The sequence below is a fragment of the Eurosta solidaginis genome, chromosome 4, assembly GCF_040869045.1.
Source record: "Eurosta solidaginis isolate ZX-2024a chromosome 4, ASM4086904v1, whole genome shotgun sequence".
NCBI classification, from domain to species: domain Eukaryota; kingdom Metazoa; phylum Arthropoda; class Insecta; order Diptera; family Tephritidae; genus Eurosta; species Eurosta solidaginis.
In genome coordinates, this window is record NC_090322.1 from 250,243,094 (window position 1) to 250,255,635 (window position 12,542).

At 36.1% G+C, this 12,542-nt stretch overlaps 1 long non-coding RNA gene across 2 annotated transcripts; it reads right to left on the reverse strand.

Annotated features, from left to right (window-relative positions):
- Positions 1 to 2,549: 2,549 nt before the first annotated feature.
- LOC137251296 (uncharacterized) lies at positions 2,550 to 12,121 on the reverse strand. 2 transcript variants are annotated; one of them, XR_010953201.1, is made up of 3 exons: positions 12,013 to 12,121; positions 8,010 to 8,194; positions 2,550 to 5,160 (listed from the first exon to the last, which is right to left on the reverse strand). It is a non-coding gene; the product is annotated as an uncharacterized lncRNA (long non-coding RNA). The 2 variants fall into 2 exon arrangements; XR_010953200.1 differs by having other exon boundaries at positions 11,951 to 12,115.
- Between the last annotated feature and the right edge of the window lie 421 nt (positions 12,122 to 12,542).

A 12,542-nucleotide genomic window follows, 5' to 3' on the forward strand; every position in this document is an offset into this window, starting at 1 on the left:
ATTTTCTCTATTTCTATTTCGTTTTATTTTATTTTATTACATATTTCATTTTATTTTATTTTACTTTATTTAACTTTCTTAAATTTTTTTTATTTAATAATTTGGGAAAAATTTAAACAACGTGCCATCAGGACGGACAAGGCGACAATTGTTTAGATTATACCTTGTAAATCTCTTCAAAGCCTTTTCTCCTAGGAATGGGATTTGAACCCGTTATCCTACGATGGTTAAAGTGTTGCCATGATGACGCGAAAGCGCCGAAATGCATAGAGGGAAAAAGTGAAAACTTTTGGTTTTTTCCTTATTAATCTATTTGCCGAAGCAGCTCTTACCCAGCAAACATGTTGCAAAAGCATTCAGCCCCGTCATGCCTTAGTTCTTGTAAATTTTAATTGCCTTCTTTGCATATTTTACTCTTTACACAGTAAATACTTCGTCTATTATCATATGTTAAAGATGTGCTTTTTGTTGTTGGCATGTTTCAAAGAGACTGGTATTTTTGATTTTTGTACTATTAGACTACAAAGAAAAAAAATTATTTTTTCCGAAATTATTAAATAAATTATGATAAAAAAAATTGCTTCAAATATGTGTTTTAATTTATTTAAAAAAAGGTAATTAGGACAATCCCCGCTTAATTCATACAAATAAATTTTTTTCATTAATTCTTATTTTTTATTTAATTTAAAATTTTTCTTATTTTATTTATTTAATTGGTTTTTACCTACTTTTATTTTATTTTTTGTTTTATTCTACTTTATTTTGTTTTACTTTATTTTATTTTGTAAAGTGTTTTTATATATGTGACCCGGTCTATGAAAAGGTGACTTATGACTCAAAAAAAACAGGTGTTCTTTTTTGAGTCATAAGCCACCTTTTCATAGACCGGGTCACATATATGAATGTAATATCAATATTGCTTTGAAAAGTAACTAATTTATAAATTACTTTTGTGAAAAATATATTGTTTAAAAGTTCAGATTGTGAAAAACTGCATAGAGAGAAGCTCTTAAATAAATATTAATTTAAGTTACAGGATTTAGTCCTTTTATAACGTCAGGTGTGGAGAGAATTCCTTTTTAAAAGGACTTTCAAGGCAAACGTTGGTTGAGCTCCTGTCACGTGCAGGCATTTCTTTTCCAAAGTCGGGAAACCTTAACCAATTAAAACGTTTATATGATGAAAATCTCGAAACTGGTGATCAGGAAGACATTTTTGAAGATTCGTTAAATGACGAAAATTTTGCTGGTTTTGAAGATAATATCCTTCCGGTTCAAAATGATGATGGTATTGTGGAGGCTGCCGACCCAACTGCTGATAGGCACAATTCCATTCCAATGCTGCTGATGAATTAACTGCTCCCGCTGCTAATAAAACTGCCGCTCCAAACGTTGACGAATATGGTGTTGCAAATGACACCCCTATTGCTAATGTATCTGTTAAAGTTTCTTTGGAGGAAGAAATTCAATTCCTTCACAAGAGGAAGACAATACTAGAATTGAAGTCAAATGCAACAACTGGAAGTAGGACCTTGTGCAAAACTTTTCGCAGACCTAAATCCCAAAGCAGATTTTACGGAAATTGAGCATGCTTTACCGAAGTTTGATGGGGAAAGTAGTGCGCAGAGTATTAAAAAATTTTTTGGAAGATTTTGAAGAAATCATGAGAACGATTAATGTTGATCGTTTTAAACTTATTAGTCTTCGTCGTTCGTTGGCGGGAACTGCCAAACTCTTTTTGTCAACAACTACGGCATTAAGTTATGATGCATTGAAGAGAGCCTCTTATCGCAGAGTTTGCTTTCACTACTACGCAATATGACATTTATCGGAAATTAGGAGCAAGACGCTGGGATAGACGACAAGAGAGTTTGCATTTTTATATCCTTTCAATGCAATCTCTGGCGAAGCAGGACAATATAAATGAAAGAAGTTAATAGATTTTATTTTGGACAAGTATCTAATACTCATCTTTTAATGGGAGCTCGTAATCTCCCAGAGCTTAAAAGTTTGGTAAATAGATACAAGGACAAATATTTAATTCCTATAGTTGAAGGGAGGCGAGTTAAAGCAATTAGTCTTGTTCATTTTGCATGCCACTGCAACAAACATACACATGCATATGTGTACATATCAAATGAATTTATATTAATATACATATAAGCATAAGGGAAACTTACATTAGGTTGTGCCATCACAATAAAGCGATGTTTGTTACAGTGACTTCAACACACCTCTTCAAAATTAACAAGAAACAGAAGTTATATGAAAACATATAAATATGATAATATTAATGATTAAACTAAGTGTTAAGCGGTGGCAGGTCGAGTACTCTGGGAAATCATACAATTATGGTCCAACATTTATTGCATGGATTGGGAAAACCCAGTAAAACCCAATCAGACCAATATAGTTCAAATCTAACAGATTTTAATTCATTAAGTAATTCAAAAAAAATTGATGTAAGTATACAAAAGTTTAGTAGTTTAATAACTATAAATACATATTTAGTTATAATAAAAAGAGTTTAAATCATCAGTCCAAGTTGATCTCTTAAATCGGTAAATCGTGGTCCTGGTAATGGTTTGGTTAAAATATCAGCCAGTTGTTTACCTGTAGGAACATACTCAAGAATAATTAGTTTTCTTTCAATTTGATCTCTAGAAAAATTATATTTGATATCGATATGTTTAGTTATTTTATGGTACGTAGGATTGTTAGCAATACTAATACAAATAACGCCATATATTCAGCTTCAGTCGAAGATGCCGCAACAGAATTTTGTTTCTTCGTATTCCAACAAATAAGACACGAGTCGAACATTTTGAATAAATACCCTGTATTACTTTTTCTATCGTTTTTATTTCCAGCCCAGTCGGAATCGACCTAACCAGTAAACATGTTATCAAAGTCTTCGTTTCTTACAAAAGTTAATTTTAGATTAATTGTACCTTTTAGATATCTCAAAACCCTTTTTAGGCACTGCCATAATTCTTTATTATTCTTACTCGTATATCTACTTAAAATGCCAATTGATGTACTTAAATCAGGTCGAGTACCTAACATTATATACATTAGGCAACCAATTAAATTTCGACATGGTGCATTATATATTTCATCTGAATTTAAATTTTTATAATCCAATTTACTTGGAAGTGGAGTATTAACTGGATTACAAACATCCATGTAAAATTTTTTCAAGACTTTATTGATATAAGCCGATTGACTAAGTTCAATTTTATTATTTTTTCTACTAACTTTTATTCCGATAAAATGTCTCATTTCAGCTAAATCAGTCATTCTAAATTTACCCATTAAATAATCTTTAAACTTTGACATTGTTGCTAAGTCGTATGTTGCTATGACTAAATCATCGACATTTAATAATAAATAGATATTCTTTTTTACTTCAGATTTATCCAATATATAAATACAGTGATCTACTTCTGAGCTAACAAATCCAATTACTTGTAATGTCATTTCAAACATTTCATACCAACATCTAGCTGCCTGTTTAAGACCATAAATTGATTTATTTAGTTTACACACTTTATCATCTTCGCATGGTAACCCTTGAGGAATTTTCATATAAATTTCCTCTTTCAATTTTCCATTTAAAAATGCCGTTTTCACATCCATATCATGAAATTTCAATTCAAATTAATTCGATAAAGACAGAATAATTCGAAAACTTAATATTCTTGCTACCGGAGCAAAAGTCTCATCATAGTCAGTTAAATATTTTTGTGTAAACCCGCGAGCAACAAGTCTAGCTTTGCATCTGACAGGGTTGCCCATTTCATCATTCTTGATTGTTGAAACCCACTTACAATCAATAATATTTTTTTTTTCGGATTATCAACTATAATCCATGTTTCATTCAATGTATGAGAATCTAATTCTTATTTAATTGCCTGTTCCCATTTTAATCTGTCATGCCTGTCTTTTATCTCATCATAATTGTTTGATACATCAGAAAAAGGCATTTGTGAGTATAGTAGACAACCATCCAAATCCAAAAATCTGTAAGATTTTGGTGGTTTATCTCTCAGCCTATCACTTCAATATTTTTCTCCATACTTTCATTCTGGGATTTAGGCTCATCTTTTTCCTTACTTCCTTTTAGGAAATTATCATTTTTAAAGTCACCCTGTTCATCTTCCTTACTTTCATTCTGGAATACTCTATTTTCGCTACTCTCATTCAGGACATTTATTTTCATATTTTCATTACTTTCATGCTGTGATTTATTTTGCTGATCCATACTATCATTCTGTATAGCCCAATCACTTTCAGGGCTTTCAACTTCCAAAATCTCTATGTCAGTCATATTAACTTCATCTACAACCACATCTCTGGCTACAAAAAACTTATTTTCCTCAAACACCCATAACTTATAACCATTTGTTTCGTAACCAACAATTTTCTCTTGTCTTGTTGTGCATGTTTATATGTAGAGCAAAAAACTTTCAAATATTTAAGTTTGGCTTTCGACTATGCCACATCTCAGGAGGAGTTTTTTTCTTATCATATAGAGCATTACTCGGGGTTCGGGTTATTAAATAAGTAGATTAAAATGATTTTCACTTTTCGCAAGAAAGTCTTTAAAATGAGCAAACACATCTGACTTATGGGCTATCAAGTATGTTACACAATAATGCGTATACTGATCAACAAAAATTACATAGTAATTTCTACCATCAACTGTAGGAGGCGTAATCGAACCACATACATCTGAGTGTATTATAAACAATGGCCTTTTTATATAGTCCTTATCTTTAAACTTTGAAAATGGCAATCGTGCTTGTTTCCCTTTTATACAAGCCTCACAGACATCATTATCAATTTTAATATAATCTAATAACTCTGTATCCTCACACATTTTATTTCGTTTCATTTCTATTAATTTCCCTTTACTAATATGACCTAATCGTTCATGCCACAATTGATATGAGCTTTTATTGATTTTGTCTGTTATAAATGCTCTACAACAAACTTCAAATTCTATAACAGGAATATTAATAGAACACATACCTTTGAAACGTACCTCACCATCTTTTGATATTTCCACACCTCCTGTTGAAAATACAACCTTCATGCCGGCATCCGTCATTTTATTTACTGATAGTAAATTTTGTGGAATATTCTCACAGTACAGGACCTTTTTAAGCGTTACATTTGATTGCCAGGAGTTTTTCATCATTGTACAGGTTTACAAGTATGATATGTATGAGAGGGAAACAATTTCTTTCCCTTTCTAACACACGGCAGTTTGACACTTCGGTCAGTGTCAAACTAGCGTGGAACCCAGTGGAACCTGCGTGGAACATGAGTTTTGACACTGAACGAAGTGTCAAAATTACCGGGGTTGCTTCGTCGGAAGCGACACAGGGAAGCAAAAAAGGGATCGGAATATCAGATATGGGTTGCTGTGATGGTAAATTTTTTTTAACGAATTTAGTAGGAAATTTTAAGTGCACCCATGTGGGTCCTTCAGAAAATTATAAAAAAGTCTTCAATTGGGGTATCTGAGGACGCGTAGTTATTTCAGTATTAAGAATATAAACACGGGAGTTAAGTTTTTCTACCCGTTCAAAAGTTCTCCGCGAAAAACAGTTTGAAACCGAGGTCGACTGCAATAACCCGTCCAAAAAAGCGGAAAGAAAAATGAATAGACGCGTTTTGTCCTGTTGTCAATAGTCCGAAGAGAAAAAGTATTCGAATTATTGGAAGCGAGGCAAAAACGCGTCTATTAATACTTCCCCCGACGGTTTTGGTCGTGTTTTAGCAATCGTCCCCGGTAATAAAGTATCACAATTTGTTAATTAAAATTGTCCAAAATATATGGTTATTAAAGAGAGATGTAATTAAGTGCTCGTTTGAAAGTAAATAAGTATATTTCTTTGTAATATAAGAAAAAAAAAATTTAAGCAGTTTTCGATAGCAGCTACTAAACTTTTTTTGGTCCTAAGAAGTACAACTGTGCCAAATAGCATCCACAAAAAAAACGAACAAGAACACGCATTTTATCAGGTGAGCGTGGCTGTGTATGTGCGTGCTGCTACATATCCTACTTGTAGACCTGTACAATGTTTTTCATCTTCATCGTGCCCATAGCTGTTGCGTATATATATTCCCCACTCTTGGCAATTGCAATTTTAATTGGCTGTTCGAACTCAGTACAGTTTAGCCATTGTACAGGTTTACAAGTATGATATGTATGAGAGGGAAACAATTTCTTTCCCTTTTTAACACACGGCAGTTTGACATTTCGGTCAGTGTCAAACTAGCGTGGAACCCAGTGGAACCTGCGTGGAACATGAGTTTTGACACTGAACGAAGTGTCAAAATTACCGGGGTTGCTTCGTCGAAAGCGACACAGGGAAGCAAAAAAGGGATCGGAATATCAGATATGGGTTGCTGTGATGGTAAATTTTTTTGAACGAATTTAGTAGGAAATTTTAAGTGCACCCATATGAGTCCTTCAGAAAATTATAAAAAGTCTTCAATTTGGGTTATCTGAGGACGCGTAGTTATTCCAGTATTAAGAATACAAAGACGGGAGTTAAGTTTTTCTACCCGTTCAAAAGTTCTCCGCGAAAAACAGTTTGAAACCGAGGTCGAGTGCAATAACCCGTCCAAAAAAGCGAAAAGAAAAATGAAAAGACGCGTTTTGTCCTGTTATCAATAGTCCAAAAGCGAAAAGTATTCGAATTATTGGAAGCGAGGCAAAAACGCGTCTATTAATACCTCCCCCGACGGTTTTGGTCGTATTTTGGCAATCGTCCCCGGTAATAAAGTATCACAATTTGTTAATTAAAATTCTCCAAAACATATGTATTTTAAAGAGAGAAGTAATTAAGCGCTCGTTCGAAAGTAAATAAGGATATTTCTTTGTAATTTTACAATAAAAATTTTACGCAGTTTTCGTTAGCAGCTACTACACTTTTCTTGGACCTAAGAAGTACAACAGTGCAAAATAGCATCCACACAAAAAACGAATAAGAACAAGCATTTTATCAGGTGAGCGGGGCTGTGTATGTGCGTGCTTCTACATATCCTACTTGTAGACCTTTACAATGCAGTTTAGCCATTGTACAGGTCTACAAGTAGGATATGTAGCAGCACGCACATACACAGCCACGCTCACCTGATAAAATGCTTGTTCTTGTTCGTTTTTTTTGTGGATGCTATTTGGCACTGTTGTACTTCTTAGGACCAAACAAAGTTTAGTAGCTGCTATCGAAAACTGCTTTAATTTTTTTTTCTTATATTACAAAGAAATATACTTATTTACTTTCAAACGAGCACTTAATTACATCTCTCTTTAATAACCATATATTTTGGACAATTTTAATTAACAAATTGTGATACTATTTTACGGGGACGATTGCTAAAACACGCCCAAAACCGTCGGGGGAGGTATTAATAGACGCGTTTTTGCCTCGCTTCCAATAATTCGAATACTTTTTCTCTTCGGACTATTGACAACAGGACAAAACGCGTCTATTCATTTTTCTTTCCGCTTTTTTGGACGGGTTATTGCAGTCGACCTCGGTTTCAAACTGTTTTTCGCGGAGAACTTTTGAACGGGTAGAAAAACTTAACTCCCGTGTTTGTATTCTTAATACCGAAATAACTACGCGTCCTCAGATACCCCAATTGAAGACTTTTTTATAATTTTCTGAAGGACCCACATGGGTGCACTTAAAATTTCCTACTAAATTCGTTAAAAGAAATTTACCATCACAGCAACCCATATCTGATATTCCGATCCCTTTTTTGCTTCCCTGTGTCGCTTTCGACGAAGCAACCCCGGTAATTTTGACACTTCGTTCAGTGTCAAAACTCATGTTCCACGCAGGTTCCAGTGGGTTCCACGCTAGTTTGACACTGACCGAAGTGTCAAACTGCCGTGTGTTAGAAAGGGAAAGAAATTGTTTCCCTCTCATACATATCATACTTGTAAACCTGTACAATGCAGTTTAGCAGCAAACTTTTATCATTTACCATATGGTCGGATGATTATTCTGTTGCCTTTTGTATATAAAACAGTCTCTTTTAATATTCCCGATTTTCTTACAATGGTGGCATTTTAAGTTAACCTTTTTATTTGCTTTAAATTTAAAATTATTTTTAAATTTATTATTTGCTTTGTATTCACGCGGTTCACAATTTCCAATAGCTTGCAGAACCTGGTTTTAACAAATGCCAAAGTTAAATTTTGTTCAGACAGAGTTTCGACTGCTGTTATGATCCCACCATATGACGAGGGAAGAGTTGGTAACAAATGTGACACTTTGTCCATTTCGTCAACTTTTGCACCCGAACCAATTAATTCTGTGACCAAGTCATCAAACATATTGTTACGAATATTAGCAAAACTAAGGGGTGCTGCTGTCTCTAAGCCGATGCTAAGCAGTGACGTGAATTCACATCCAATCACTATGTATCTACATAAACGAAACAATAATTGCGTCTACACATATGTACCATGTACGTATACGAGCAGCTTAGAGTCAATGCACAAACACATGCGTATATCTGAGATACTCCTGAAAGTATGCAATGAGAAAAACTATAAAATTGTGCAATTGTAGTTACAGCTGAGAAGTTTGAGAGCTGCTGGACTAGTAGATTCTGGAAGCGCCTAGAAGATGCGAACGTTGAAACCCAAGAGTATAAAAGGCGGCAATTGTAGAGGCGCTAAAATTCAGTTTGATTTGAGTTGTCAAGCAGTTTCGACTAAGACGCTATCTAGCGAGCAAGAGCAGTATTATTTTGAATAGTAGAGTTTCATTTGAGCTATCAATCAGTTTGGTTATTAAGCAAGCTATTCGTTGCACAGTTTGAGTGTTATTGCGAAGTACTTTAATAAAGGCCATTTTGCATTATTACAAATTGGAGTTATTTATTCAACAGTTTAGTGATTCGAACTTAGCAGAGGATTGCAAATAAGAGGATTTGCAAGTAAATTCGTTACAATTGGTGTCAGAAGAAGAATTGTTGAATAAATTCCGAAGATTGGGAATACAACTTGGAAATGGCAAAGTTCAGTGAATTGAAGATCCAGCAACTGAAAAAGGAGTTGGAGAACCGTGGATTAAATACAACCGGCAATAAGATCGAAATTCAAGCACGGCTTCGAGAGGTAATGGAGTCGCGAGGAATTGACGTGGACGAGATTGTCTTTTATCCTGGTGGCGGGGAGACAACAAAAATTAAAGAGAAAAGTGAAACATCGCAGACAGTTACCAGCACAGACTTGAACAGGATATTGGCTGCAATAACTGATCAAACATCGACAGTGGCATCTCAGCTGGAATCGCAGGAGACACGTTTAACATCCAAGATGGAAGCACAGGAGGCACGTATAACAGAAATGTCATCACAAATATCCACCAACATGTCATCTCAACTGGAAGAACAGAAGACACATATTGCAGAAATGTCGTCAGAAATAACACCGAAGATAGAAGCACAAGAAACGCGTATATCCGAAATGTCGTCGCAAATGTAATCTCAGCTGGAATCGCAGGAGAACCGTATAACAGCGAAGATTGAAGCACAAGGGGCACGGATATCCGAAATGTTGGCGCAAATTTCAGCACAGATATCATCGCAGATCTCTGCTCAACTGGAAGAGCAAGAGGGACGTATTTCCTCGAAGTTGGAGGCGCAAGATACAAAAATTTTACAGTTTGAAGAAAAAATCGAGGCCGAGGTGGGTGCTTTGAGAGGACGTATCGAGCAGTTGCAACTAAATCGCCCAGCTGTTTCAGCAAGCAATCCAAAGGTAAAAACACCATCCTTTGACGGGTCTGTTCCTTTCCAGGTCTTTAAGCTACAGTTTGAGAAGACCGCAACAGTGAACAACTGGAATGCTGAAGATAAAGTTGCTGCATTCGTAGCATTGAAAGGACCAGCTGCCGAAATCTTACAGACTATTTCAGAGTACGAACGGAACAGCTATGAAACATTGATGAGCGCTTTAGAGAGACGTTACGGAAGCGAGCATAGAAAACAGATATTCCAAATTGAGTTGCAAAACCGTCACCAAAGAGCGAATGAGACTTTGCAGGGGTTTGCCTCGGATGTTGAAAGGTTGGCACATTTAGCAAATGCGGACGCACCCGTGGAATACACTGAAAGGGTAAAGATTCAGAGCTTTATAAATGGCATACGGGACGTCGAAACAAAGCGAGCTACATACGCAAACCCAAAGCCAACATTCGCAGAAACGGTGTCACAAGTTCTGATTCAGGAAACAGCGTCGCTTCTGTGTAAGCCAGTTTTCAAAGCACGCCGTGTGGAAGTAGAAAGGTCAGAGTGGGTAGACGCAATATTGGAGGCGCTGAAAGGATCGCAAAAGCGGAGTGAAAAAGTTATTAAATGCGGGAAGTCTGGTCACATTGCACGTCATTGCGATCTTGGTCCTAACAATTCCAACAATGTGGGTGGCCGTAAACGCAAAGCTGGAGGAAATGAGCAAGAGCGTGTCGGATGTAAAGAACGAAAACTTGCCCCGGCTATTGAATGTCCTGTGATATCTGTGTCGCAAATTGGAAGGAAATCAAGCAGTCTTACCGTCAGAGGGAATGTGGATGGTAAGGAGCCTGTACTGACTGTAGATACGGGCGCATCTCATTCCTTGATCCGATCTGACTTGGTCAACAGGAGAGTAAAACCGTTACCTGGAGCAAGGTTGCGTACGGTAACTGGCGAGTATAACCAAGTTCAGGGAGAAGTGATGTGTGATGTCTTGATTGGAAATGTCACGGTTCTACACAAATTCGTTGTGGCGAAGATCGTTGAAGAAGTCATATTGGGAGTGGACTTCATGGTTGACCACGACATCAAGATCGATATGCAGAGAAGGGTGATGCGTTATGAGAACCAGGATATACCACTTAACTTCAGTTTGGAAAAAGGGTTCAGCAGTAAGCGAGTGCTGGTGGAGGAGATTCGATTCGACAGAGACCACAAGTCAAGGAAAGTAGATCGAGCAAAGGTTGATGGGTCGAATGGGCCAAATAAAGCGAAATCAAAAGTACCTGCGAGAAAAACACTGGCATTGACAAACCCTAATGGACGCACTAAAACGTCTGAAAGAATTTTCCAGAAAGAATGCAAGGGTGGTTTCAAGCCAGCGCGTACTACTGTTGTGAAACGTCAAGACGATACTGATGATGCAAAGTCAATCCGTCAAGATCAAGCTCTGCGAAGTAGTTCTTCATTGGCCAAGCAACAGAGTGCGAGGGAACGATCCAGGATAATGAGTAGTAAGATGAAATACAGGTGCGACAAGGAAAATAATTTGGAAGGTTTCCGGGAGGGAGATCTGGTACTGCTATACAACCCTCACCAGCGTAAAGGTGTTCCATCCAAATATCGGTGCAGTTGGGAAGGCCCGTACAGAGTTGTGAAGACGATCAGTGATGTCGTCTACCGCATACAAGCAATTGGGAAATCACGAAATAGAAGAGTGTTACATTTGGCGATGCTAGCAGCGTTTAGATCGAGAGATTTGTCTGATCGGGACGATCAGACTTAGGTGGAGGGCAGTGTTACGAATATTAGCAAATCTAAGGGGTGCTGCTGTCTCTAAGCCGATGCTAAGCAGTGACGTGAATTCACATCCATATATCAATCACTTAAAAATTGAATTATAATGCTTTTCGCAGTTCTTTCGGCCTTTGCCCACAGTTCACTTTCTTTTTCTGGTTTTTCGTCTTCAATTACAAAAGGCGCATCATTTTCTGCTAATAAAGCTCTGATAAGATATTTCCAGATAGAGTATTTTTCCCCATCCAAGGGTTTGATGTTCTTTTTTAGTTTTTCCATATCTCTTGATACCACTTTTATTTATTTATTTCTTCAACCGAACACAACACTTTCTTTGATTAAGCCAGACACAAGATACGACCACAATTTATGACTGGGCCCATAACCTATTAATATAATTAATCAAATTCAACAGCTTCCGATTTTCAATAGAAAAAAAAAACGCTACGTTTTATTTTCTCAAATTTTTATATTTCAATTCTTGTCTTTCCACGACCCGTCACCGCAGAAAATCAGAAACTTATGATACGCGTCTTAACTGACAAAATCAAATTTTTAGTCAAAGAAATAAGAACATAAGTCCTGTTATAATTCATATATATGTATACATAAAGAGTCTTAGGAATAAGGTATTTATATAATAAAATCAAAGCCTACTATCATGGTGGAATTGATTCCACCATGGCCTACTATATATTAATACAAGCTATCTCGTTTTAACCAAAGCAATTAGTCTTGTTCATTTTGCATGCCACTGCAACAAACATACACATACATATGTGTACATATCAAATGAATTTATATTAATATACATACATATAAGCATAAGGGAAACTTACATTAGGTTGTGCCATCACAATAAAGCGATGTTTGTTACAGTGACTTCAACACCTACTACACCACAAAATTTCAAAATGCGATATCTCAGCGAAAAAATATTTGAGCAAACTCCACGCCATTTGAGAGAAGAAGACTTGT